Genomic DNA, 23,779 nt, shown 5'->3' with positions numbered 1-23,779 from the left:
CCGGCGCCGAAGCGGTCTAAGACCGCTGATTTGAGGTCTGGGAGTCAGCAGAGCCGCTCTTGTGGGAAGTGCGGCAGGGTTCATTCCGGGATTTGTCGAGCCAGTAGTGGGTGCCACAGGTGTGGCAAGGAGGGGCACTATGCGAAGGATTGTCGCTAGGTCGCTCCGATACCGAGTATGAAGTTATGTTACCATTGTGATCAGGTTGGCCATTTGAAGGCCAACTGCCCGTTACTCGCCGCCAAACCGGCGCAGGCTCCAGCGCCGGCTACTTTGAGGATCACGGATGGGAGACCAGTCAGGGCAGAGCCTTCGAAGGCTTAGGGTCATGCTTTCCAGCTTACAGCGGAGGAGGCCAGGGCAGCACCAGATGTGGTTGCTGGTATGTTTCTACCCTCTATCTCATTTTCTATATCTGTTGTATGCTTATATGTTGTACCTGTGATTAGGTACGTTTTTAGTGAACTCTTTGCCTGCTTTGGTCTTATTTGACTCGGGGGCGAGTCGGTCCTTCGTATCTCAGTCATTTAGTAGGGAGTTCAGTGCGCCAGTGGGCGAGTTAGAGTCTCCGTTGCGAGTATCTATCGCCAACAAACACGGGGTTTCTGCTACTTCAGTTTATCGAGAGTGTGACTTGGAGATTTTCCGGGTGTCCTTTCCGATAGATTTGATTCCGATCCCCATGGGGGAGGTGTGCGTGATTGTGGGCATGGATTGGCTCAGTCGGTTCGGTGCTATGATTGATTGCGAGGGCCAGCGAGTGGTAGTTCGAACCCCAAGTGGGGGAGAACTGATTGTATATGGCGAGGGCACCAGAGTAGGATCAGGGTTTTGTTCAGCTGCCAAGGCTCGGCAGTACATTCAGCACGGGGGTGCGGGTTATCTAGCGTATGTGGTAGATACGCGAGTCAGGGGTCAGATTTCGGTTTCCGATGTATCGGTAGTCAAGGAGTTTGCAGATGTGTTTCCGGAGGAGTTGTCAGGGATACCTCCGGAGAGGCAGGTCGAGTTCAGGATCGACCTGGTGCCAGGTACGGCCCCTATCGCTAAGGCGTCGTACCGATTGGCACCACCAGAGATGTAGGAGCTGTTGTCGCAGCTACAGGAACTGCTGGGTAAGCGGTTCATTCGACCTAGCAGTTCTCCATGGGGAGCGCCGATTCTCTTTTTCCAAAAGAAGGACGGTTCGCACCGGATGTGTATTGATTACCGGGAGTTGAATAAGTTAACGGTGAAGAACCGTTACCCACTCCCGAGGATAGACGATCTCTTCGATCAGTTGCAGGGCGCATCTTGGTTTTCCAAGATAGACTTGAGGTCTGGGTATCATCAGGTCAGGGTCAGAGAGGAGAACATGGAGAAGACCGCGTTCCGAACTCGTTATGGACATTACGAGTTCGTGGTGATGCCGTTTGGGCTCACCAACACGCCAGCAGTGTTCATGGACCTGATGAGTCGGGTCTGCAGACCGATGCTTGATCGCTCGGTCATAGTGTTTATAGATGATATCTTGGTGTATTCCAAGACCCGAGAGCAGCATGAGGAGCATCTGCGGGAGCTGTTGGGAGTTCTGAGACGAGAACGGATGTACGCCAAGTTCTCGAAGTGTGAGTTTTGGTTACGAGAGGTCCAGTTCCTTGGACATCTCGTTAACCAGGAGGGGATTTTGGTCGATCCTGTTGGATAAGGTGTCTAAGTCCATAACTTATTTGGTATATACTTGACCCGACCCGGCATGGTCCATTTGGGTTGCACTTCACCCAAACAATTTATGGATAATTTTATGAGAGTTGTATACTTACGATTTATTAATATATTATAAGTTATAATATATTAATATAAAGTCATGCTACTTAATTAGTTTTAATCTTGAATTAATTATGAATTAATTTAGTGATTAAAAGGAAGACTAATTAAATCATGGGCTATTATATTTATATGGTGTGGGCTAATGCTCATTTGTTAATGGGCTAAGCTTATATGGAAGTCCATGGATGATCCATAGAGCTTTTACCCATGGATCCTTGGAAGAGGAAAAGACATGGGTTATTAGGGTTTCACCCTAACCATGTACACTATATAAACAAGCTTATGTTGCATGAAAAAGACACTAAGTGTGTGTGTAAGTGTGGTGGCCAAAATCAAGAGTTAGAATACTCTCTCATAAATTTTCCAAGTTTCTGGTGATTTGTGATTTCCATTTGAGGCATTCACATTATTGGTGCTTGGCTCTCAAACTCCAAGGAATCAACAATCAACAAAAGGTATGTAATTCATCTAGTTCTTTTATGGTTAAAAGTACCCCATGCCATGCTAGATAGGTTATAAACCTTGGAAAATAATATTTTGCATGTATCTTAGATAAACATAGATCCAAGGTTTAATAGGGTTGCATGTACACTTAGGAAGTGTTAGAATGCTCAAAACCCAACAGTGGTATCAGAGCCTAGGCTTGTTTGTTTGATACTTGATGCAAAATAGTGAAAAAAGTCGAATTTTTTGGCTGTTTGCCTGATGAACTCGCCGAGTCCATGGGGGGACTCGCCGAGTTCATGTGTAAACTCATCCTACTCGGCGAGTAGGTTCGTGCACTCGGCGAGTAGGAGCCTCAGAATGCAGATTTTCGACTTTTGCTGCTGGAAATGGACTAGAAACATTACCCTAAACTGTTTTGGTGTTTTAAAACTTGTTTTAATTGGTGTAATGGTTGTTCTAATCCATTTACAATAGCTTATATCAAAATTTCATGTTTTGTATGTGTTCATATAATTCTTGAAACTTTGATGATCATGTTCATGTTCTTATGAATTTAGAAGATGATAGGAATTATTTGCTGAATTGTTTAGGATTAATTCTTGATCATTTATGTGTTTTAATGGAGTCCATAATTTGTCCTCAAGTTATGGATATCCAAAGGTCACTTCTTTTAAACACACACTTAAAACACATAAGTTACATGGAAATGAACAGTCTTCATTTTTATGAACCTTTAATTCATAAGTTATGAAATGAAAAGTTTTGAATAGTTTCAAAACTTCTCCTCAAGTTTTGGAATTTGTAAAGTTACACACACTTTAATATACTTTAATTCCAAACCCTTAGAGTTTTAAAAGTTAAAATTCAACCCTTATACTATTTATAACATTAATGGTTAATTATTATATATATGTATAAGATTTAAGTCGTTTTACCGTTAGTAGGCCTCATTCACGAAGCCAGTCTATAAGGTGGGTATAAGGTTGTTGCCTATAAAATTGCAACTTAATGGGTGTCCACTCTCACCCACCGCTTGCTTGACTGGTGGAGGGTCGTTAGCCGAACGGGTAGGACAAGGACTTATAAATTCTCATTAAAAGTATGATGAATATTATAAAGTAACTAAACCTTTTATAAATTCCCAATCTTAGTTACTTTAGGAAAATGTGAATATGGTGCTAACCCATGAAATTCACACTTTTTACCTTACCAAGTCGTTGGTGGAGCGTGTGTGGTTAACCGGCACACTAACTTGGACTAGTAAGGATCACGAAGGGTGACTTAATGTTTATCATAGATCGGTGGAGCGTGTGTGGTTAACCGACACATTGATTAGGTGATAATATTAAGGGTACCAAGTGAATTTGCATGGTTATTCACACCTTGTTTTGTGATCCTCGGCATCCCAGTCACAAAACTTGAAGGGCACAATCGAGATTGAAACATGCCATTGAAAAGTTCAATGAATCTCAAAAGAATCTAGGAATTTCAAAACCAATAAAACCTAATAATTCATTTCGTTTTCATGGTGGAAATTGGTGAATCGTCATTCACCTACCTTCAAATATATTATAGCTTAGATTACGGCATCCCTCTTCTAAGTTATAATATATTGTGTTGGATCCTAGCCTTAATATTACATTTGGGTGTATTATTAAGGATTCGATATATCTAATCTAAACTTGTTTTCTTCTTTTCAGATGTCTTCCAACAACAAAGCTTCGGGCTCTAACCCTACTGGCTCCTTTTCCCTCATGAACCTTTGTGGGAGGGTCATCTTTGATGGTTCCAACTTTATGGATTGGATCCGGAACATCAGGATGGTTACTCGTTACGAGGACAAGGAATATGTCCTCGATAAGGAGCTAAAGGAGCTTGATGCGTCCACTGCTACTCCTGAGGAGGTCGCTGAGTATCAGGCACATGAAAGAGATGCCACCAAGGTGGCATGCATCATGATGGCCACCATGACAGCTGAACTCCAAAAGTCCTATGAGGACTATTACCCTTTTGAGATGCATCAGGATCTGATGGAAAGGTACCATCAGAGTGCTCGTCAAGAGCGGTATGAAATAATCTCCTCCATGATCACTACCCGTATGAAGGATAGCGAACCAATCACGAGCCACATGCAGAAAATGCAAAGGTATGTGGACCGTCTAATGAAACTGAATGTGAACTTCCCTGAGGAGTTGGCAATTGATATCATTTTGCACTCCTTGCCCTCGTGTTATGATCAATTTCGTATGACATACCACATGAACAAGGAGGAAGTCACACTCAGTAAGCTTCAAGGACTTCTGAAGACTGCCGAAAGTGGTCTTAAGAGTAAGTCGGTTGCTACTCCTACTCCTACTACTACCCCTGTTTTGGCTATCGGGCAAGGCAAAGGGAAGAAGAGGAAGCACCCTTCGAAGGGTACCAAGGGAAAGTCCCTTGAAGGCTCCTCATCTGGAACCAAAGGTGGTTCTATCACTCCTTCTGCCATCCCTAAGGATGCTGAATGCTTCTACTGTCAAAATAAGGGGCACTGGAAGCGAAACTGCCCAAAGTACTTGCAGGATGTCAAGGATGGGAAAGTGAAACCATCCCATGCAGGTATTTACACTATATTGTCTAATAACTCACCATATTCTAATTCTTGGGTTCTTGATACAGGTTGTGGTATTCACATCTGTTGTGACTTGCAGGGCCTAAGAAGAAGTGAGGATGTGGAGCACGGAAAGATAAACTTAATCATGGGGAACAAGAAGGTTGCACCTGTTACCAGGATTGGAGTTTATACTTTGTTGCTAGATAGTGGGTTAAAGTTAGATTTGAATAAATGTGTGTACTCGTCTGAAATGGCGAGGAATATTATTTCCTTTCATGCTTTGTACAAACAAGGTTTTACCTTTTCTTTTGATAATGAAGTTGGTAGTATTAATGCTTTCTTTAATAATATTCTTTATTTTAAAGCATTACCTTGTAATGGTGTGTATGAAGCTGTATCGGTTGTAGATAATTTAGGGAATAATGTATTGTGTATTGATTCTTCTACTAGCTTGGATAAAGCATCTTTGTGGCATTGTCGTCTTGGACATGTAAGCAAGAAACGCATAGGCCAGCTCCAAAAGGATGGAGTTTTGGAGTCGTTCGACCTCAAGTCGGATGATAGTTGTGAGTCTTGTCTACTTGGGAAAATGACAAAATCACCCTTCACTGGTACTTGTGCAAGGGGTGAGGGTTTGTTGGACCTTATACATACTGATGTATGTGGACCATTCAAAACCGCCACAAGGGATGCTAATCGCTATTATGTGACTTTTATTGATGATTTTAGTAGATATGGTTATGTCTACTTAAAGCATTACCTTGTAATGGTGTGTATGAAGCTGTATCGGTTGTAGATAATTTAGGGAATAATGTATTGTGTATTGATTCTTCTACTAGCTTGGATAAAACATCTTTGTGGCATTGTCGTCTTGGACATGTAAGCAAGAAACGCATAGGCCAGCTCCAAAAGGATGGAGTTTTGGAGTCGTTCGACCTCAAGTCGGATGATAGTTGTGAGTCTTGTCTACTTGGGAAAATGACAAAATCACCCTTCACTGGTACTTGTGCAAGGGGTGAGGGTTTGTTGGACCTTATACATACTGATGTATGTGGACCATTCAAAACCGCCACAAGGGATGCTAATCGCTATTATGTGACTTTTATTGATGATTTTAGTAGATATGGTTATGTCTACTTAATCAAACATAAGTCAGAAACTTTTGAAAGGTTTAAATAGTTTAAACAGGAAGTAGAAAATCAATTGGGCAGGAACATTAAGATGCTTCGATCCGATCGAGGTGGTGAGTATCTTAGTACTGAGTTCCTCGACTATCTTAAGGAGTGTGGGATTGTCTCACAATTGACACCTCCCAGGACACCACAGCTGAATGGTGTGGCTGAGAGGCGTAATCGAACTTTGTTGGACATGGTTCGCCCTATGATGAGTCGAGCTTCGCTACCAATCTCTTTTTGGGGGTATGCCTTAGAGACTGCCGCCCACATCCTTAATCTAGTCCCTACAAAGAAGGTTGCCAAAACACCTCATGAGATGTGGACTGGGAAAGTTCCCAATTTGGAGCACATCAAGATTTGGGGTTGCGAGGCTTTCGTGAGGCGCGAAACTCATGACAAGCTCGAACCTCGAAGTGAAAGGTGTATTTTCATCGGCTACCCACAAAAATCCTTTGGTTACCTCTTCTACAGACCCAGTGAGAATGTGGTCTTTGTGGCTAGGAGAGGAGTCTTTCGAGAGAGAGAATTTATAAGCCAAGGAGACAGTGGGAGGCAAATTGACCTTGAAGAAATTCAAGACTCAATTGGTGAAGGAATCTCAAACACTAGCAATCAACTTGAGGAGGAAATTCCTGTTGATCCAGCTGACGAGTCTGTACTTCCGAGGCGTTCCACAAGGGTTAGGAACACACCTGAGTTTTATTATGGATTTCATATTACTACGGAAGGTGATACATTTATCAGTGACAGTACACTGGTAAATCTGGATGAACCTAACAGTGTTAAGGAAGCCATGGCAGGCCCAGAGTCTGCTAAATGGAAGGAGGCTATGGACAGCGAGATACAGTCCATGTATGGCAATCAAGTTTGGAACTTGGTTGACAATGTACCAGGCCGTAAGACAGTCGGGTGCAAATGGATCTTCAAGAAGAAGACCGACATGGATGGGAAGGTGCACACTTATAAGGCTCGACTGGTTGCGAAGGGGTTTACTCAGACTCAGGGTATTGATTATGATGAAACCTTTTCACCAGTAGCAAAGATTAAGTCTATTAGGGTTATGCTAGCCATTGCTGCATTTCATGATTATGAAATATGGCAAATGGATGTCAAAACCGCTTTCCTTAACGGAAAGTTGGCTGAGGATGTTTACATGAATCAGCCAGAAGGTTTTGTCAGTGCAGAGTACCCCAATAGAGTGTGCAAGCTTGAGAAATCCATTTATAGATTGAAACAAGCATCTCGAAGTTGGAATCTTTGTTTCGACGAGAAGGTCAAAGAGTTTGGTTTCTCAAGAAGTGAAGATGAGTCCTGCGTGTATGTCAGAGCTAGTGGGAGTATAGTTAGCTTTTTGGTACTGTATGTGGATGACATACTACTCATAGGAAATGACATCCCAACCATGCAGGAGGTTAAGTCCTGGCTTGGGAAGTGCTTTGCTATGAAGGACCTTAGAGAAGCTACCTATATCCTAGGGATAAGGATATTAAGAGAAATGAGTAAAAGACTAATCGGACTTAGTCAGAGTATCTACTTGGATAAGGTGTTGAAAAGGTTCAACATGCAGAATTCCAAGAAAGGAGAATTACCGATCCAAAGCAATGCCAAACTGAGCAAGGCTCAGAGCCCGAGTACAGAAGATGAGATAGCTGAGATGAGTCGATTACCTTATGCTTCCGCTGTTGGTTCGATCATGTATGCTATGACTTGTACCCGTCCTGATGTGGCCTTCGCTTTGAGCATGGTCAGCAGATATCAGGGGAACCCTGGCAAGGCTCATTGGACTGCGGTAAAGAATATTCTCAAGTACCTGCGGAGGACTAAGGATTCGATCCTTACCCTTGGTGGGAGTGATGACTTAAGAGTAGTAGGGTATATTGATGCTAGCTTTCAGACTGATAGGGATAACTTCCGCTCTCAGTCGGGCTGGGTCTTTACCTTAAATGGAGGGGCAATCACTTGGAAGAGTTCCAAACAGGAGACTGTAGCTGATTCGACTTGCAAATCAGAGTACATAGCAGCGAGTGAAGCGGCAAAGGAGGCGATATGGCTGAGGAACTTCATCGGAGACCTTGGAGTTGTACCAGCTATTAAGGAGCCTATGGAGATTTTCTGTGACAGCAATAGTGCGGTTGCCTTAGCCAAGGAACCAAGAGATCATGGTAGATCCCGACACATTGACAGAAAATATCACTTCATAAGACACAAGATAGAAGAGGGACTCCTCGTGGCAAAGAGGGTATCGTCAGATGAGAACCCTGCGGATCCCCTTACGAAGGGACTGACGAGGGTGAAGCATTTGCAGCATGCGAGGCGCATCGGGCTGAAGGACGATATTAGTTTTACAGATTAGATAATTTTTCTGAAACTTGTAAAATGTAATCGACGTTTGATGATGAATAAAAAGTGTGATTTATTTATAAGTAAAGTGTTACTATCATTGTCAATTATTTACTATTGTTTCAGTTTTGCATGTTTTGACTTCCAGAATAATTAATTTATTCAAACTTCCACAATCAGTCATACGTCGGAAGTAGGTATGAATCAAGATTGTCATGAATTGGGTTTGTAGATGGCTAAAGGTGTTTAGACATAGCAATGGTTGCTACAACATTCATGAGTGCTCATAAGTTATGAGTATTGGAATAAACCCACGCTCACTTGTATCACTTCATGGAATTTATCTCGAGTGATCGTGAGACGGTAATATCATATAAGTCTTCAAACCTAGAGATATGAGTTGTTGCCTATGAGTTGGTTGTGCATTGATTGCACGTAAACGCATCAGTAACTTGATGTTATAAAACTTGCCTTTGTGTGCAATTCAATAAGTAGTAGAACAAGCATATGAGTCGAAGTTTATCTGTTCCTTCTAGAAATAGAAGCGATATCTGGGCCCCTCGATGATTTTGTGTTGACCCATGTACCGGGCCCGGTCAGAACTAAATTGATGTGTTCAGTTAAGTTCTTTGTCAAACAAATCGGAAATCGAGAAACAACTGCTAGACAATAAGTAAAACATTGTTCCATGTATTTGTCCGGCTGATATCATGAGAGCAGAGGATTATATGATCACTTATCTAAAATGGCGCTTCATAGTTCAACAGAGTTTTCGAGAGCTACGATTGCCGGTTGGTTCCTGAAGTAATATAGGCAAATACAGTTATTAGACTTATCCAAGTGGGAGTCTGTTGGATAAGGTGTCTAAGTCCATAACTTATTTGGTATATACTTGACCCGACCCAGCATGGTCCATTTGGGTTGCACTTCACCCAAACAATTTATGGATAATTTTATGAGAGTTGTATACTTACGATTTATTAATATATTATAAGTTATAATATATTAATATAAAGTCATGCTACTTAATTAGTTTTAATCTTGAATTAATTATGAATTAATTTAGTGATTAAAAGGAAGACTAATTAAATCATGGGCTATTATATTTATATGGTGTGGGCTAATGCTCATTTGTTAATGGGCTAAGCTTATATGGAAGTCCATGGATGATCCATGGAGCTTTTACCCATGGATCCTTGGAAGAGGAAAAGACATGGGTTATTAGGGTTTCACCCTAACCATGTACACTATATAAACAAGCTTATGTTGCATGAAAAAGACACTAAGTGTGTGTGTAAGTGTGGTGGCCAAAATCAAGAGTTAGAATACTCTCTCATACATTTTCCAAGTTTGTGGTGATTTGTGATTTCCATTTGAGGCATTCACATTATTGGTGCTTGGCTCTCAAACTCCAAGGAATCAACAATCAACAAAAGGTATGTAATTCATCTAGTTCTTTTATGGTTAAAAGTACCCCATGCCATGTTAGATAGGTTATAAACCTTGGAAAATAATATTTTGCATGTATCTTAGACAAACATAGATCCAAGGTTTAATAGGGTTGCATGTACACTTAGGAAGTGTTAGAATGCTCAAAACCCAACAGATCCGTCCAAAATCGAGGCGGTTATGCAGTGGGAGATTCTGAAATCTCCCTCCGATATTAGGAGTTTTATGGGGTTGGCAGGGTACTACCGGGGGTTCATACGAGATTTCTCCAAGATTGCAGTACCCCTCACTCGTCTGACGAGGAAGGGGGTGGATTTTCGGTGGGGTCCCGAGCAGCAGAGGGCGTTTGAGACCCTCCGTCAACGTTTGTGTGAGGCACCAGTCTTAACACTCCCGGAGGGAGTTGAGGATTTTGTGGTGTTCTGTGATGCATCCATCACGGGTTTAGGGGCAGTCCTCATGCAAAGAGGATGAGTGATAGCCTACGCATCACGACAGCTAAAGCCGCATGAGACGAGATACCCAACGCATGACTTGGAGCTGGGGGCGGTGGTGTTCGCCCTCAAGATATGGAGACATTACCTCTATGGGGTCCACTGTACCATTTATCCGGATCACAAGAGCTTGAGACATATCATGGATCAGCCAAACCTGAACATGAGGCAGCGCAGGTGGCTGGATGTAGTCAAGGACTACGATTGCGAGATCCTTTACCATCCTGGTAAAGCGAATGTAGTTGCGGATGCTTTGAGCCGCAAGTCAGTTGGGTCTTCCGTCCCAGCGGTATGTATGAGGATAACGGTGGATTCTCCGCTTGTGAGTTTGATCAGGGATGCCCAAGTTGAGGGCATACGACCGGAAAATTGGAAGCTGGAGAGGATCAAGGGTGAGAATACCCGGTTCGTGCAGGATAGTCGGGGACTATTGACCCGATGCGGTTGGGTTTGGGTTCCAATGTCAGGTGGGGTTAGGCAGACGGTTATGGAGGAGGCTCATAAGTCTCATTTCTCTATTCACCCGGGAGCCACCAAGATATACCGAGATTTTAGTTTGAGCTATTGGTGGCCGTGCATGAAGCGAGAAATCGCTTGGTACGTCAAGAGGTGCTTGACCTGTAGGATGGTCAAGGCCGAGCATCAGAAGCCGCATGGCAAGCTGCAGCGCCTGGAGATTCCCATGTGGAAATGGGAACAAATCACGATGGATTTTATTACCAAGTTGCCGAGGACGGCGAAGGGGTTTGATGTTATATGGTTCATCGTGGATCGATTGACCAAGAGTGCCCATTTCTTGGCTATACTGGAAAGCTCATCGGCCGAGAAATTGGCCGAAGTGTACGTTCGCGAGATCGTGTCTCGCCATGGGGTTCCCGTTTCCATTGTCTCTGATCAGGACGTCAGGTTCACCTCCCGCTTCTGGAAAAAGTTTCACGAGAAGCTGGGCACGCGGTTGCACTTCAGCACAGCATTCCACCCGCAGACAGACGGCCAGAGCGAACGGACTATTCAGACCCTCGAGGACATGCCGAGGGTGTGTGTCATCGACTTCGATGGGAGTTGGGATTCTCACCTACCGCTTGCGGAGTTCGCCTACAACAACAGCTATCATTCTAGCCTTGGCGCCCCGCCATTCGAGCTATTGTACGGGCGAAGATGTCGCACCCCGGTTTGTTGGGGTGAGGTTGGCCACAGGGTGATGGGTAGGATGGAGGTGGTCTTGCAGACTACCGAGAATATTCAGCAGATTAGGCAGCGGCAGCAGACCGCTCAGAGTCGGCAGAAGAGTTACGCCGACCGACGCCGCTCCGAGTTACAGTTTCAGGTCGGTGACATGGTACTCCTGAAGGTCTCGCCCTAGAAAGGCATGATCCGCTTCAGGAAGAGGGGAAAATTGGGTCCCTGATATATTGGGCCGTTCAGGATCATTTCCAGGATTGGCAAGGTAGCTTACAGGCTAGAGCTCCCGGAGGAGCTTAGTCGGATACACAGCACTTTCCACGTTTCGCAGCTGCGAAAGAGCATTATAGAGCAAGAGGCGGTGGTGCCGCTGGATGATATTCAGGTTGATGAACGCCTGACTTACGTGGAAAGGCCTGTAGCCATCTTGGAAAGGAAGAAGAAGATTTTGCGGAATAAAGAGATACCTTTGGTAAAAGTGCAGTGGGAGCATCAGAAAGGATCCGAGTGGACGTGGGAGCCGGAGGCGGAAATGCGGGAGCATTACCCGGCCTTGTTTATTCCAGTGGACTTCAAGGGCGAAGTCTAGTTCAAGTGGGGGAGAATTGAAACACCCCGATTCCCATGTATTGTTTAAATAAGAATTTAATTGGTTTCAAGGCCTACTCGACGAGTTGGTTGCCCTACTCATCGAGTAGCAACGGGTTTGATACGCGTGTTTAGTGACCTACTCGCCGAGTCCATCAAGGGACTCGACGAGTAGGAGCTGGCAGATGAAACCCTAAATCCCGGGGTTTTGCACCCTATTTAAAGGAGCCCCAGCCTCCTTTGGCCTCTTTACAGTCTTTGAGAGCTCAGTGAAACCCTAATTCGTGTGGTACTCTTCTTGTTGTGATTTAAGCCTTGGAAAAAAGGTTGGCTAGGAGGGGAAAAGCTTGAAGAGCAAAGGAGTTGAAGCAAGGAAGGTGTGGGAAGCAGAACTTACCTCAGCTAGCATCTTCTGGAGGTATCAAGTTGCAATCTTTACTTCCCTTTCCTTCTAGATCTCTTTTCTTTTGGATGAGTTTTAGGGTTTTATGGATTTTGAGTTGATATGGGGAGCTATGGGCTAGATCTGAAGTTGTAACTTCAGATCTGGACCCTTCCTAAGTCCTAGAGCCATAAAGTTGCGGGTTTGGGAGTGATTGAGACCCCCCCCCTTGTGCATGAAATCCCATTAAGAGCTTATAATTGCCATTAAGAACTTGTTAGCCATGCATACACGTAAAGTTTGCAACTTTACGTGATAAACATGCCTTAGAAGCTTGGATCTGTAATCTAGAACCTTGGCATGGATTAAAAAGCGTCTGCATGGATGAAGGTCTGAAAGAACTCGGCGAGTTGCATAGTCAACTCGGCGAGCCGCATGAAGATGGCCATGAACTCGACGAGTTGGATGAACAACACGACGAGTTCGTTGAAGATTGCCTTGAACTCGGCGAGTCGTTCAAAGACTCGGCGAGTCGGCTAGGGTTTCTCCCAATTCTTGGACACGTATGAACTCGGCGAGTTAAAGGGGAACTCGACGAGCCAATCAAGGATTTCACGACTTCTCGAGTTCAGGAAGGACTCGACGAGTCGGTGAACTGCACTCGACGAGTCGAGTCAACATGGACTGTTGACTTTGACTGTGGACTTTGACTTGGACCAAGGGTTGACCAGTTGACTTCTGAGGGCATTCTGGTAATTTGGAGATTTATGAAAAAGGGTTTTATGGTAACTATAGGTGGTGGGGTTCGTGTTGGTGATCCGGGAATTGAGCTTTCTAGTTTTAGACGTCAGTTGCAAGGTGAGTTATCCTCACTATACTAAGGGGTCTAAGGCACCAAGGTCGGCCCATTGGATATGTTATCCTAGCAGTGTTAGATGTTGAGTATGAGTTAGTTTTGCATGCTAGTGTTTATGCCAGTTAGGTAGACCTGTAGGACTACCTGTGATGTTATGTGATAATTGCCTGCTCAGTGGTTATGATATGTGTTTGTTATATGGGATGGGTTGAGGTTGTACTGCTTCGTGCGGTAGCCAACAAACCCTAGGAGCAATCCAGTTACGGGCTAAGGGAGACTCGTACTGTGGGCTCGGGAGCATTCCAGTTACGGGCTAAGGGAGACTCGTACTGTGGGCTCGTGGGTATTTCAGTCTGTAGGGCTGTGGACCCGTTATGTGCTGTTCTGTTTTAGTTTGTTATGATATGTTATTGCTGACATGGTTATGTGGACTGTATGTGTATCGGTATTTTGGGGGTAACTCACTAAGCTTTCAGGCTTACAGTTTCAGATTATTGTTTCAGGTACATCAGGGGATCGCGGCAAGGCGAAGGCATGATCGTACGGCTCCTCATACTATGTTTATGTTTCTGGGAATACTCTGATTAATAATATTTTGAAAACAAAGTTGTAATGTTTTGATGTATTGACATGTTTTAAAAGTTTAAATTGGTTTGAAATTTTTGGGTGTTACAATTTGAAACTCCTAGATCTTTTGAGATACATTGAACTTTCAATGGCATGTTTGAATCTCGATTGTGCCCTCTCAAGTTTGTGACTGGGATGCCTATGATCACAAACCAGGTGTGAATAACCATGCAAATTGACTTGGTACCCTTAACTTTATCACCTAATCGATGTGCCGGTTAACCACACACGCTCCACTGATCTATAATAAACTCAAGTTACCCTTTGCCACTCTTACTAGTCCTTGTTAGTGTGCCGGTTAACCACACACGCTCCACTAACGACTTGGTAAGGTACAAAGTGTAATTTCATGGGTTAGCACCTTTTCACATTTTCCTAAGTAACTAAGATTGAGAATTTATAAGTGTTTAGTTACTTAGAATTTATCATTATACTTTTAATGAAGGGAGAATTATAGTCCTTTCCTACCCGTTCGGCTAACGACTCTCCACCAGTCAAGGAAGCGGTGGGTGAGAGTGGACACCCATTAAACTGCCATTTTATAGACAGTAACCTTATACCCCCCTTATAGACCGGCTTCGTGAATGAGGCCTACTAACAGTAAGATTGAGTTTATCTTATACATATCTATATAATTAAAATTATCATAATAGTATAAGTGTTGAATTTTAAACTTCTAAAATTCTAAGGTTCAATTTGGAATTAAAGTATACATGAGGGGTAACTTTACAAATTCCAAAACTTGAGGGCAAGTTTTGAAACTATTCAAGACTTTTCATTTCATAACTTATGAGTTTAATGGTTCATTAAAATGAAGACTTTTCACTTTTATGTAACCTCTTATTCTTTAATAACACTTTTAAAGAAGTGACTCTTAAACATCCATAACTTGAGGACAAGTTATGGAGTCATAAAACAATTTAATGAAAAGACTCTTCATTTTTGTGTAACCTATGACACTTTTATGAGTTTTAAGATTCATAAATATGACTTTTCATATAACTTGAGGACAAGTTACAAAAACATATTTTATGAACTTCTTTTAGATCAATATGGATTGAAAACCACTAAAACACATTTTTTTATTAATCTAAACTAACTCACAAATCAAGGAAACATAAAACTCTTGGTAATCCATAACTTGAGGACAAGTTATGGAGTCCATACAATTTCATTAAGATCAAGAATTATACTAACAAAACAATTTGCACATAATTCCTATGATCTAACAAAACTCACAAGCATGAACATTCATAATCAACAATTTTGAAGAACTTAGATAATCACATAAACGAAAACAAGTCTTGAAAATATGACAATTATCATTTATTTGGATGAGAATAAACATTACCATAACTTCAAAATCAAGTTTTAAGAACAAAAACACTTTGTGGTAATGACTCTAATCCAAAACAGGCCAAAAACTAATTTTTTTTTCTTTGAACAGTGACCACCTCGTGGTAAAATTTACCACCTCGTGGTGAACTGACAGATTCCAAAAAAAAACGATTTTTCTTGCAAATAGCATCAAGTATAATTGAAAACAAGCCTTGGCTCTGATACCGCTGTTGGGTTTTGAGCATTCTAACATTCCTAAGTGTACATGCAACCCTAAATACCTTGGATCTATGTTTTCTCTATTATACATGCAAATATGATTATCCAAGGTATTATACTAACTAGCATACACAACTTTGATTCACATGAAATATAACAAGTTAGAATACATACCTCTTTGATGTAGCTTGATTCCATGAAGCTTAAGAGCCTAGTGCCCCAAGTGTGACACCTCAAATGGTTCACACAACACCATGAACATTTGGAATAACCATGAGAGAAGATATTAGTCTTATATCTCTATGAAATTGGCTTGCCCTCTATACAATACACTAGTCCCCATTTCACCAACTAATGGGGTCTTTATATAGTGGCACATTAGGGTTACACTATGTAACCCATGATTTAACCCATTCCTTATGCTCCATGGGTTTTAACCTCCATGGAGCATCCATGGATTACTCCATGGGTTTAGCCCAACATAAGGAATCATGGATCAAGAGCCCACATATATCAGAAAATCATGATTTACACAATCAATCCCCATATATTTAATTAGTCTCTTTTGATCACTAAATTAATTCCAAATTAATTCTAGATCAATACTAACTAAATAATATGATTTCATATTAATATATTAGAACTTATAATATATTAATATGTCACAAATATCTTCTTCTCATTAAAAGGTCTATCCAAATGTTCTGATGCCATGCAACCCAAATGGACCATGTCGGGTCGGGTAAAGTATATACCAATTATAGTTATGGACTTAGACACTAATCCAACAATTACCACATCAGCCTTGTCTTCTGCTGAGGTATCGGAGTCAGTTGGCTTGACAATCTGCGGTGCCTCTTTGGATTGAGTTTTTTGAGGTTGTGGTGATGGGTGAGGATTTTTGGGATAGAGAGAGTAATTATTCTGAGGATTGAAGTTGCGGTTGAAGGGAGGTTTAGTAAACTGCTGATTTTTTTGGAAAGATTAGGGTGGTAGCCTATTGAATTGCTGACTAACTAGAGCAATAGCGTTTTGAAATTCCTCTTCATCATCGTATTCTGAGTCAGCTTCGTATGACTGCGGAAGGTTGTCATACGAGGGAGAGTAAGATTGAGTGTGAGGTGCTTGTGTTACGAGAGCGAGTGGTCCTCCAAAGTCAGCACAATCTTTGAATACGGTTGATTCTTATGCTTGTAGTTCACCATAAAGCTTGTAAAGAGATAAAGAATGAATTTTTCTATCTCCTTGGACTATCATCTTAGCCGTAGTCCGGTGTCTACCCAAACCATTGAGAAACTGAAGATTTGTCTCATGGTTACTTCGGACGGTGCCAGCATTTGATAATTTTTTGACAATTAGATTGAACCTTTTGAAGGAGTCTTCCAGAATTTCACCAACATGAGCTTTGAAGTTGTTGAACTCGTTAAGTGCGGTTGTAAGCTTCTTATCTTGAGCTTGTTTTGTACCTTCATACAAATTCTTGAGGACATCCCAAATTTCTTTGGCTGACTTGCAATTTATGATGATGTCGAAGTTTTCAGGAGCAACTCCACAAGATATCTCATAAAAAGCAACAATATCATTTTTCATGTTATTAAGATCATCTTTGGTGGGACGATTCATTGCTGGTTGACCTCCTCCCAGTCTGGCTTGAGTGCCATCGATTTGAACTGGAGTAAGAATAGGGACATGAGGTCCTTCTTCTACAGATCTCCATACATCTCTTCCAGGTCTTCTTAGATACCTCTCCATTCTTTGAGACCAGTGATGATATTCGTTTGCCACCAGTATTGGAGCTCTATTCGAACCTCCAACACTGTTGGAAACATTGAGAGATAATACTTGTGCCATATTTCCTTGTTTTTTTTGAAAAGATTTTTTTTTAATGAGCTCCAGTGGTATAGAAAGCCTTTTAAAATCAGGCTTCTTGTCTAAAAAGCAACCACTTTGGCTCTGATACCAATTGTTGAGAGAAAAACTTGAGTAACACACTTGAACAAACGTTAGTACAAGTAATATTGCGGAATGAAGTTTAACTCAGAGGATCATAAAGCTCAAAAATAATAAGTTAGAATTAGATAGTTAAATAGTTAGGTGCAGAAAAATAAGGAAATATAAATGACAACAAGTATTATATCAAGAAGACACTTAAGCTGATTCTTAACGAGGATTTCAAACAAACCAAGTTAGTAAGTGATATCAGACTTAGTGATTAAGTCAAGACTGACTTGCTCCGAAGAGATTATGATCTTAATATATCAGTTTAAGTTATGAGGATCTTTGAAGATGAGATAGTAAGAAGAGAGTAAGATATGATATTCAAGATTGAGATAATTGATGATTTTTTATTCAGAATGAGAGAACTCTATTTATAGAGTCTCGAAGATTACAAAGTCTAATCTGTCTAAGGTGGCCATGCAAGGAACACTGGGTAAAGTAATGTAAAGACATAAGATAACAAATAAAGACTAAGACAAAGGATTGATGACGTCGACTGCAGATGCAGTTCTTGATTGCAGTTGAAATACTAACTGTGGATCTGGAGATGGCTTAGGATATGTTAAGTTAAAGAGTGTAACACCCGATTCCTGGTACGTAGTTAATTCAAGCATTTCTTGTATTTTCTCTAGGACTCGACGAGTTGGAGGCCCAACTCGTCGAGTAGAGTCGAGATCCGCGGATAGTTTAAGTGACCTACTCGACAAGTCGGAAGACTGACTCGGCGAGTAGGTGCTGTTTGGGTATAACCCTAAATTGAGGGTTTGCACCCTATTTAAACACCTTATCTCAGCCTCCATCGTCCCATATACTCCCAGAAGACATCATATCGAAACCCTAGCCGTTTTTGTGTGTTCTAAGGCCATTTTGGTGCTTTTTGGTGAGTTGTGAAGCTTGAGAAGAGGAAAGGAGCTTGTGAGACCAAGGGGAAACAAGAAGATCCTGAGTTTGCAGCTCATTTTCAGCTTATTGGAGGTATGAAGCTGAACTTTTGTCCATAGATCTTGATTTTTGGGCCTTTTCCTTCATCTTTCTAACCCCTGGAGAGGTTGTATTCGGGATTTAGTGTTGGAAGTCAGTGTATGCTTTAGATCCAGGTCTATTGGGGGGTTTTATGGCACAAAGGTGCCCATTTTGTTGCCATGAACACCCCATGCACCTTGGAGGCCATTTTATGGCTTTTTGGGCCAAAGACCCCTTGCATGTGTACGAAGTTTGGAACTTTACGTGTAAAATGGACATTAGCAGGCCAGATCTATGGTTTTGGTGTGTTAAGACCCATTTAAATCGAGTGTATAGTGTTGGTCAAGGATGGACTCGATGAGTTGTTCTTGGGACTCGGCGAGTCGCGGTGTATTGACCACCAAATACTTTCTGTGGATGGACCAGTTGTTAGGGAGGAAAGTCCCGTAGATGTTTAGACGCGAAAAGGGACCTGGGAATCATGGGACTCGACAAGTGTATGACCAGACCCAGTGAGTCCAAGGCAATCTCCCAATATTTGAAGATGGACTCGACGAGTTGTTCATATAACTCGGCGAGTCGTAGACCGGACATATTCTTATAGAGGAGATGAACTCGCCGGGTTCAAGGAAGAACGCGGCGAGTCGGATAAAGATGGTCCCGATGGTTTGAATGAAGGAGAACCCATCGAGTTCTTGCTAGAATCGACGAGTGAAGTCGGGGTTGGATCGGGTTAGTGGAGTATGGACTCGACGAGTTGGTAGAACAACTCGGCGAGTAAGGTCAACTGAGTGTTGACTTTGACCAACGTTGACTTTGTCTGGTTTGGTATGACCCCGGTTAGGGTTGCATACTCAAATGAATAACTTTGAAGCATTGTCGTGTAGGGATCGAGGAGTCGAGGGTAGTCGACTTGTACGCCGAAGATAGTTCAGACACTGCACGACATCAAGGTGAGTTACCTTCCGGTAGGGGTGGGTCTAAGGCCACAATGTCGGCCCACCATCAGGGGTATTTGGTGGATAATTGTCTCTGTGATAATTATCTTGGTGTGCTTATGTGATATGGTCAAGAGATATGCAATGTGTATGTTAGTGGTAGGAGTAGGGAATAGTTTTTCCCTGACCTCGGTCGTTAGGATCGAAGGGTAGGTCAGTACCCAAATATGCCTGACTGTATGATTATATCTTGATATTGTATGATAGCAGTAGGGGGTGAAATAGTCCCCGGTTACCGGTTGAAAGTTACCGATGACAGATACCGGTTGAAAGATACCGATGGCGTTTACCGGTTGAAAGATACCGATGGCAGATACCGGTTGAAAGATACTGATGGCAGTTACCGGTTGAAAGATACCGAGGATATGATATTGTATGTGGTATGATGGGGGAACTTACTAAGCTTTGTGCTTACAGTTTTGGTTTTGGTTTCAGGTACCTCTTTGTCGAAGGGGAAGGAGCCGGCGGTGTAGCAGCGCATCACACACACACATGGTTTCCGCATTGGGTTTCTAGGATTGTACTTTGTTTTTCATTACTTTTGATGTCATGAGTTGGGACACAACATTATGATTTTGTAATGTGTTGTTTTATTGACAATGTTTTGGTAAAATGTTTTATAAAATATTAATTCAAAAAGGAAATTTTTGGTCTCGGAATTTGGGATGTTACAAAGAGGGTCACTTTTATGCTTCAATAGAAGGTTCACTAATTAGTCTCTTGATATTGATTAGATGTCGTAATTTCTAACTAAGGTAACTTGTATCTATTTAGTGCGAGGAGCCTTCGTATCAGCAACCCGAGCATTTATCTGATTTTTCAGCAGATTAGGTGAGTCTCCTCCCAGTGTTTAGCGGTTCTAAGGCACCAATGTCGACCCATGTATTATGGTTATCAGTATGCTAGCTGTCTGTGTGACTCTTGCATGTGTTTGAATGTATACCAGGTGGGGCCTGATGTCGAGCGGGGCCTGATGTTTATATGTATGCATGATATGTATTGTATGTGGTATTTTGGGGAAGTCACACAGCTTTGTGCTTACAGTTTTCAATTATCTTTCAGGTACTTCCGGTTTGAAAGGGAAGAGCTCGGGATGATCGCATCCCGCACACACCATGATTTTTCCGCTTTATTGACTCTGATGTATTTTGGATGATTATTGATACACTATAACTTTCTTATGGGTTGATTATCAGATTTGGTTGATGTTTATTTAATATAAAAAAAATTTGGTTCTGGGTTTTTGCGACGTTACATTGGCGAAGAGAGGTTTATACCCATTTGGATGAGGGTAATGTAGATTTTGTGATCCAAGAGTTCGGTTTGTGATTTGGAGCCCAAGGGTATAATGGTAAAAGTGGTGGTTCCGGCCTTTCACGAATTAAGGTTTTTTGTTTGAGGTGTTTTAAGTCAAAAGTAATTACATAGGCTTGTCGAGCTCTTCAATACCTTTCCATGGATATAAAGATCGTCAAAACAAAGTTGGAACGAAGAAGTTATGACCTTTAGAAGCTAGGATGGTTTTGGGCTTAGTCTAGTACGCTGGGTGTACAGGAACTACGTTGGGTGTACTGGGCATCCCTGGTACACTAGGCGTACCAAGAGTACGTTGGGCGTACACGATCAGTACCCAAACCCTCTTTTCATGGTTTAAGCCCTATTTAAGCTCATTAACTTCCCCAACCCATTCCATTCTCAGCCTCCACCCCTCCAACACACTCCCTTGAAACCCTAACCCTAGTTTTAGCTTTGTGAGCAAAAGAAGGTGTTCTTTAGTGCTTTGGAGTGTTCTTGGTGTATCTTGGAGAAGAAGGAGCTCATTGGAGAAGTGTTGGTTGCATCAGAGCTTGTAGATCTAGATCTTGTTCACCTTGATATTTCTTTTGGAGGTAGAAAGATTGAATCTTGATGATGCATTTGTTAGATCTAGCTAGTTTTGGGTGTTATGATCTTTTGGTCACTTTAGTGCATAAAGTTTAGATCTTGAACATTTTTTACCTTGTTATGGATAAAGTTGGAAACTTTATCCAACTAAACATCATATTGATTCAGATTTGAAGGTTGGAGACTTTGACTTAATGGATTAAGTTGAAAAAGATTCACTTTAGGTCCCTTGGAGACTTAAAGACTAGGTCTTGGTTGTTTGGACCATTCTAATAGAAAATGTTGGAAATTTTATCCATTATGGAGTTATTAGGAACCATAAAAATGTGATCTTGGACTTCTTATCCCTTCCATGCAAGAGTTAAGATGTCTTAATGGATAAATAAGTTAGGGTTTTATCTTTTGGACGTTTTCTAACCGTGGAAAATCATAATGGTGAAAACTTTATGACTTAAGTCGATGTTTTGAGATTAGATCTGAGTTTGGACGTTTTGGTCTTAAGCATGATGTCCTAAAATGAGAAATGGTCACTAAGGGGGTACGTTGGGTGTACATATACGTACGCTCAACGTAATGCATGTCTTCCCGATTTCATGTTGTGGTGAGTTGTACCTTAAGCATCAACGAGCAGACGCGGGGTGTACGAGTCTGGTACGCGGGGCATACTCGCAAGGTTCTCTTTTTGGGACTGTTGGACCTTGGGTCTTTTGGAATTTGGGCCATGAGTTGTTGGATCAGATGTGAGGAACCCGGTAGGGATAATTTGACTAGGGATAATTTGGACCTTGGATTATGAGGAATTATTGTAATGATAGAAAATGATTTAGACCTTGGATTATGAGGAATTATCTTAATTATTGACTAGAGATAATTTGGTTGTGTTCAATGTGAGGAACCCAGTAGCAGCAGCGTGTATGTTTCGATTATCTCGGTTTGAGGTGAGTCTCCTCACTGTGTTTGGCGGGTCGAAGGCACCAATACTGACCCATAGATTATTGTTATAAGAATGCTAGTTGTCCGTGTGACTCTTGCATGTATTGTATGTGTTTGTATGTATGACGGGCGGGGCCCGATGCCAGGTTGGGCCTGGTGAGTGTGTTGGGCGGGGCCCATCGCATGTTACAGACATATCTATATCTGGTTGGGCCTGATGGAGGTCGGGCGGGGCCTGATGAATACCAGGCGAGACCTGATGTCGAGCAGGGCCCGATGGATGTATGTATTTATAGTATGTAATATTTTGGGGAACTCATTAAGCTTTGTGCTTACAGTTTTTTGGTTATGGTTTCACGTACTTTCGGTTCGAAAGAGAAGGGCCTGACTTGATCGCAGCGCATCCACCCATGTTTCCGCACTTTGTGATTTTGGGATTGTACTCTGATAACTATTTTTACCTTGATATGCTTTTGAATGATTGAAAAGGATAAATGTTGTTTTAAGGTTGAATTAAAAATGAAAATTTTACCTTATAATTTTTGGGATGTTATAGATTGAGGTTGAGGGTGTACAAACGGTAGCCATCACATCCCTTAAATAAGGTCCCTAATCCCAAAGAATAGGGTTTTGCAACCTAGTTGTCTCTACGTCGTAGCCAATATAATTCCACAGCGTGCATACCTAAATGATTCCGCATTTCATTAGGCCATAACCACGTCGTTGTGCATCCTTCACCACGTTCTGGTCACCACAAACTTTACAATTTAAGATTTTTAATTAGCAAAACTTTAAGAGTAATCACACTAGAAACTTGGTGTTATAGAAAGTCATCAACAAATAATATATAATTTAATTGGCTGCAGTCCATCCGTGTTCCATCATCGAGGTATAAAAAAAAGATTTAGATAAGGTGATCTTGTCCTTACAGTGGCTTCAGATCTTTGTTGTATTGTACTAGGAACGGGTTTTGATCCCACTTGCATCTTTTCCAACCTTATTTTCAAGAGAAGGAAGATTAAGCTTTCTCTACAAATTAGCTTCTTTAAGAATTCCTCTTTCCTATAAGAGTGTAACATTTGCTATCGAGAAGTTTCTTATTTCGAAATGACGGACTTTAATTTAGTCAAGAGAAGGTATCGGGATTCAAAAGGATAAAGTTTATACCTTATTAGATGTTGATAATGTTGGTTAAAGTGATTTAAGCCACCAGATTATGTATTGAAGCCATAAAGGGTAAAATGGGAAAAAAGTGATATTCAGGACTTTTTTCATGTATTATGATATAAGTTTTTTATGATTTAAGTAAAAAGTAATTAAAGAGAATTTTAGTGCTTGTTAATACCTTCACGTGCATATAAAGATCACTGAAATCGAGTTCAGAAAAAAGAATTTATGATTGTTTGAAGCTAGAAAATGAAAAATCCAAAATTTATATGTGAAGCATGGAGCGCCCTTTAAGATAGCCGGGGGGGGGGGGGGGGGGGGCTCTGACCCAATGGGC

This window comes from Lactuca virosa, chromosome 6, assembly GCF_052849685.1.
Source record: "Lactuca virosa cultivar CGN04683 chromosome 6, Lactuca_virosa_CGN04683_v6, whole genome shotgun sequence".
Lineage (NCBI taxonomy): Eukaryota > Viridiplantae > Streptophyta > Magnoliopsida > Asterales > Asteraceae > Lactuca > Lactuca virosa.
This window is presented reverse-complemented; position numbering follows the sequence as displayed.